The following is a 6,293-nucleotide window of genomic DNA, read 5'->3' as shown; positions in this document are numbered from 1 at the left end:
GTTTGGTCATTATGCCTCAGATTGTCCTGAGTCAAACCAAAGAGAAGAAGAAACAAATCTGGTGCAGGAAGACGAGGAACCAACTCTTCTAATGGCAATCAAAGAAGACTGCAATGATCTACTTCAACAAGCACATGATGGCAAGCAAGACATGGAGAAAGATCAAGGTGCAACCTAAGAATGTTCAAGGTTAGGGGGGTGAATGAAATCATAATCTCTTCACATCCTATAAGTATTAGGGTTTATTATGTAATTAGTTAATAGTTAGTTTTATTAAAGTTAGATTAGTGATAGAAGTGCGGGGACTAGATGCGACAAAAAGAAAGTTAGTAACCTACATGTTTTTGGATCGACACATCCAAGGGACGTATCCCTTCACTGATCGACGGCAGGAAACAAGAACACAGGGACGCAACCTTTCATCATCAATTGAGAGCCACAAGATCAAAAGACGCAACCATTCGCGAAGAGACACGTCTATTGGATTCGCACCTCTTCAATTAGTATAAATAGGGTTAGATTTCTATTGTAAAAATCATTCACTTGTATATACATATTCACGATTCATATTCTTTCAATCAAGGTTAGTTTGTGTTTATTTCGTTCATTGTGTTTTTCATTATTCGTTATCAAGATTCTGGGCAACACTAATTAGCCAAATTCATGTTATATTAACGTTAAGTTCTGAATCTCTCTCTCTCTCTTTGATACAATACAGTATGGCAGGAGTACTACAAAACGTGAACATCAAGAAAAGAACCGGATTTATTCCGGTAGGACTTTGGGGAAGACAAAGGGGAGATCCTCAGAATGAGTGGTCTTTTAAACTTGATCAAGGCCGGAGGCTGAAAAAGATAACCATTGATCATGGTGATGATGTGATATACTCTCTCATGTTCACCACTGAAGCTGCTGGAGGTGTAGTGAACACTTCTAACAAGTTTGGTGGTTGGAATGGTGGACAAACAGTTTCGGAGGTGAACGCATATATCTTAACTTAATCAACACGCTTTAAGAAACGTAATAATATACCTTCTTGTTGGCACAGGTGACGCTTGACTCGGACGAGGAAATAGTTGGAATTAAAGGAAGCGTTGGTACTAAAGCTGCGTATACAATAATTTCTTCACTGTCTTTTGTAACGAACAAGACCACCGATGGACCTTTTGGTGGAGCAACCAGTTCTGATTTCTCCTTACCTTGGGAGAATGGCTCGTTAGTCGGGTTTTACGGCCTTGCTGGCTATTATATTGATGGCATTGGTGTCTATTTGAGACAAATCTTGAAGATCGGAACATGGGGAAAAACTCTTCCTGCAGGTCCGCAAAATAATTGGTCTTTCAAACTTGAGCCAACTTATCACTTGACGAAGATAACCATTGATCATGGCGATCTCATATACTCTCTGATGTTCACCGCACAATACGGAGACTTAACATACACTTCTGAAAAGATGGGTGGTTGGAATGGTGGAGAAAATGTTACTGAGGTAAAAAGTTGCCGACTTAAACACATGGCCGGCCCTGGAGGTGGGCGGGGAGGACCACCGGCCAGGGCCCGATATTTCGAGAGGCACATTTTTTATAAAAGAAACCGGATATGTATATGTAAAATATTTTTTTTTTTAATAGGGTACACACATACAAACACCAACATAGGCCCCTTTACAAAACTTTTCTTATGGTTTAGATTATGTATTAACCCCTTTGCCATTAGGTTTAGACCTTTAGTGAACACAATACCTAATTTGGTTAGGCCTAAGGGCACATTTTTTCGAGCTCGAACAGGGTACACGAATTCTCAGTGCCGGCAACAAACAAGTTAACACAAACGATGCATCATAATGTTTTCAAATCTAATCTTTCGTAAAGTTGCCGACTTAAACAAGTTAACACAAACAATGCATTATAATGTTTTCAAATCTAATCTTTCGTAATTGATCGATCAGATAACATTCCAAGGGAACTAAGAAATTAATGGCATTAGTGGCACAATTGCATTGTCAAGGGGAACTTATGCGGGTCACACGGTAGTTTGGTCAATATCATTCATGACCAATAAAAAAACCCATGGGCCATTCGGTGACGTAAGAGGGACGCCTTTTACAGTACCATGGATTGCGGGTTCATTCGCTGGATTTTACGGCCTTGCGGGTTATTATATTGATAGCATTGGTGTTTATTTGAAGGCTACAAACTGATGAAGCAGGTAGCGGTTAGTAGACGTTTGAAGAAGCTAGCTGGTTCAAGTTGTGCTGAGTAATCTGGGATTGCAACTTTTTGGCCATTTGTTCAGAAAATAAATGAAGTTTGTTATGTCTTTTCTATTTACCAATATGTTTCCCTTTATCGTTTCCTGTTTAAGTTGTGATGAATAAAAGTAAGACTTGTTCCAGCATTTGGCAAGTGTATCTGTTCGTAAACCCTGATATTCCAACATAAACAACTATTGATAGGGAACCTGATCTCTCATCTCATTTTTTCTTAATATTAACTTATGTCTCACACTAGGTTCAGATAACTCCTTATATCGCATGGTTTATTGGTTTTTCACGTTTTGATTCCAGTCACCTCACCTGAAAGTAGGTATAATTCTACTTGATATCAATGATAAATATTGAGTATTACAATATATATCTAGAGACATATGATAATGGTGATGTTTAGGACTTGAGACTTGACATTTTAATACCAATACAAAGAACCAACACATGCTAGTGACTATATATATATATATATGTATGTGTATAGGCATGCAGAAACATAAATATATATAACCATACTTGCAAACATATTATCGCAGAATAAGTATACGTCGATATGGATTATGGGACTTAGACGAACTGTAGGAAGAGTAGAGATTTGGTACATTTGGAATAACTCAAAAGAGTAGACGCGACATGTCAGATTTGAAACAAATAGATCGGACACGGCCTTCGAGGCATGAGGGTTAAGAAACGTTCACTAAAATATATAAGCAAAAACTAACAAAATTATAATTGTTATCAATATTATAGTTATTATTATTATTATTATTATTATTATTATTATTATTATAACTATTATTTATATGTTACTATTAATAATACTATTATTTAATAATTAATATTATTATTTAGTAATTGTTATCCGTATTAATTAAAATAGTATTATTTTTAAAAACATGGTGTTTATATTAAAATAGTATTATTTAGTCATGCTAAACTCAATAATGTTTTGCTGTATGAGATGGACAACATTGTTAATCCTCAGTTAAGAAAGATGTCTAACAATATTGTCCACCCCATATAGCTAAACTTTATTGAGAACAAAACTCTTTCGGTGCAGTTTGGATAGCTTATTATTGTTGGTTTATAACGTTATGCTGCCCAAATTTATACAAGAAAGTGTTTATCAATCTACAATCATCCGTCTTAGAGCTTAATTGCACACTAATCATTGTTTTCGATCTAAAACATGAACTTTCAATTGGTATCAGAGCCGTGGTACTAGACTTAGTGAAACTAACCATTTGCTAAGTCACATGAGCTCTTAATTAGTGATTTTTGTGGGTTTTTGTTGAAGATGTAAAAATGTTGTGAAAATCCTAGATCTTAAACATCAAAGATGAAAACTTAGATCTTGGATGAAATTGAGCGTAACCAAGTGTTACATTTCCATTTACACATCATTTGAAGTGGTTTTCATCATCCTATTATTGTTTTTAATGATGTCTTCAGCTGAGTTGCGCTGAAGAACAGCTCGTGACATGTTGGTGAGGAGTGTGGTGGCTGATTTTGTCTTTAGTGGAATTAGGGGTTTTAGCTGACATGTTCATCCACGAAAGTGAAACCTAACTGCGAAAATGACATGATCATTAACGAATGTAACGCTTCGTATTTCAGAACTTTCCTTATTATTTGGAAAGTTGTTTCTATTTCTATTTATGAGAACTTGTAATCTCTTTGTATTGGTTTTTCCTTAACAAGCATTGTAATCCGAGACTTGAATTAAAACTGATCAATATTTTTATACATTGTGTTATGCATATTTCGTACTTGTTATACATTCGTTACAATACTCGTTATACGTGTAAACTTGATACGTACTTATACACAAACTCATACGTATACACGTGCAAATTCAGTTTTTATATGCCCATATTCATACGTTTTACTTAAACATTGCACTTATACACTTAAAACACTTAAAACCGGCAAAACTATGTGAAAATGGAAAACTCGAGTCTTCGTGCAAAGGGACAAGACCCTTCGCACGAAGTGACCATACCCTTTCGTGCGAATGGCCAGCCCAGTCGCACCAGGGCCCATTCGCCCCAAGCCCAACTCATTCCAAGGTCCCTTTCAGCCTATATATACAAGGTCATTCCCACAATTCACACCTTCCACTCACTCTCATACTCTCTCAAAACCTCTGAGCATTTTCGGATAAGGCATTTCCAAGATCTTATAAGTGAGTTCTAAACTCACTAACACTATTATTTCTCTTGTTTTCTTCTACTTTCTTCTATCTTCTATGCATTTCTTCACATCCTTACAACTTGGTATCACAGACTTGCCTTGGCAGTCTGTTGACAAGCTCAAACACACACTGATAACCAAGTTGAAGATTGAAGTTACACTTTTTAAAACTTTTAAACTTCTGACATAAGAACTTGGCCGAATCTGGAACCCACCGGGTTCCCAAGCAAAATTTATAGTTGTGGGTTAGTGTTAAGGTTGATTCCAGCCAAGAAAACAAGCCTGTTCAAACAAAATCGAACTAATTCTTCCGCAAAACAGAGCCAATCGCATGAAGGGATAACCCATTCATGCCAAGGGTCTTCCCACTCGCACGAATGGACTTCCGATTCGCACAAAGGTTCTGTTTTCCTTCCATTTCAGCATTTTCTAAGTGTTGAATGTTATCCCAGATCCCCGTCTTAAATATGGATGAATCTTTGATTAACAGAGTGTGAACCATGGGAACCTTGGTTTTCAATCTAGTTCCACTGCCTCACTTGAACTTGTAAAAGAACACCCAAACAACTTCCTAGACCTAGAATGAGTTAGCCTCGTCCAGCCTCCAACACTTGGTTCACACCTTCTATGTTGAGACGACACACCTGGGTTGTCCTTGTTTGGTTGTTTGGTATTTAAAATTATGTCATTTATTTTCTGTTGTATTCATGACTATCCGGTTTGTTAACATAGTTAATGAACTTGTGCTTTGGTGAACTTAAAATGAGATGATTACCTCTATACATGACTACTGTGAACTACATGATATTCTCGACTACTACTTTATTATATAATATAATATACGACATAACTGAACTCACAACGTGACTGATTAATGGTTAAAACATTCAAAACAAAGTTTTGTTCGTACAAGTAGCTCCCATTCGCGTGAAGAGAACTCTTACACGCACGAAGGGTACCTTCTGTTCGTGCGAACTGTCCTTTCGCCTGATCGAAGTTGTGATATTTTGGTTTGAATTTATTTCAGTTCTACGTTCCTTGTTACCGATTCTAACGGGCAAATCAGGACCTGTGAAATCACAGTAACTTAGTGTCGTAACATTTTCCTAGACGAAATATAATTTCTGTTTAAACATACTCTTATACTTACTTATGAACTTTACACTCCGAATCCTCCATTCAACTCCAACGACTCAAACCTTCGTTTACCCATGTTGGGTAACCTCGGTGTTCCTCTCGTCAAACAACTCAACAACTCGCGGAATTAACAAACGAAGATTTGCAAAAACGTGAGTATACTCGAACGCCCTCTTTACGTTTTCCACTTTTAGGTGCAATATGTTTACTCTATCAACCTACACAATTACACTTATACTTTATGGAATCACACAAACAATCCAATCATGCATGCTTAATACGCTATACTTGATTCGTGCACTATTGGAGTAATGCACCGCCCGTAGTCTTGTGGTCATGTTAAGTTAAAACAGAACGGTCCTACCGTTGCTATGATAGGATTACACTAGTGGTAATCTTTGGTTTGACACTTTAATCAGATGCTAGTTTTACGTTAACCTAGATAACAAAGTTTGCCATGTGGATTCGTTTAAACCATTTTTATACTTATGCAATTATCAAACTTGTATACTCTCCAATACATTGTGTATTGAAGTATACTTTAAAACATGTTGCCGGTTGATGGAATCTAGTAGGGGATGCTTAGAAACATACATAGACTACTAGAATTGTTGTTGTATTTTGTTTATTTTAACTTTTTGTATTGTTTCGAACATGTTGTATTTTGAATTTCAAATGTTGTACTTGACAAATTTTG

At 36.5% G+C, this 6,293-nt stretch overlaps 1 pseudogene; it reads left to right on the top strand.

The window, feature by feature from the left end:
- Positions 1-719: 719 nt before the first annotated feature.
- On the top strand, positions 720-2,261 carry LOC118486327 (annotated as a pseudogene).
- Positions 2,262-6,293: the final 4,032 nt, after the last annotated feature.

This window comes from Helianthus annuus, chromosome 14 (assembly GCF_002127325.2).
Source record: "Helianthus annuus cultivar XRQ/B chromosome 14, HanXRQr2.0-SUNRISE, whole genome shotgun sequence".
Taxonomy (NCBI): domain Eukaryota; kingdom Viridiplantae; phylum Streptophyta; class Magnoliopsida; order Asterales; family Asteraceae; genus Helianthus; species Helianthus annuus.
Note: the sequence above shows the minus strand (reverse complement) of the source record. Positions and strands in the feature narration are given on the sequence as shown.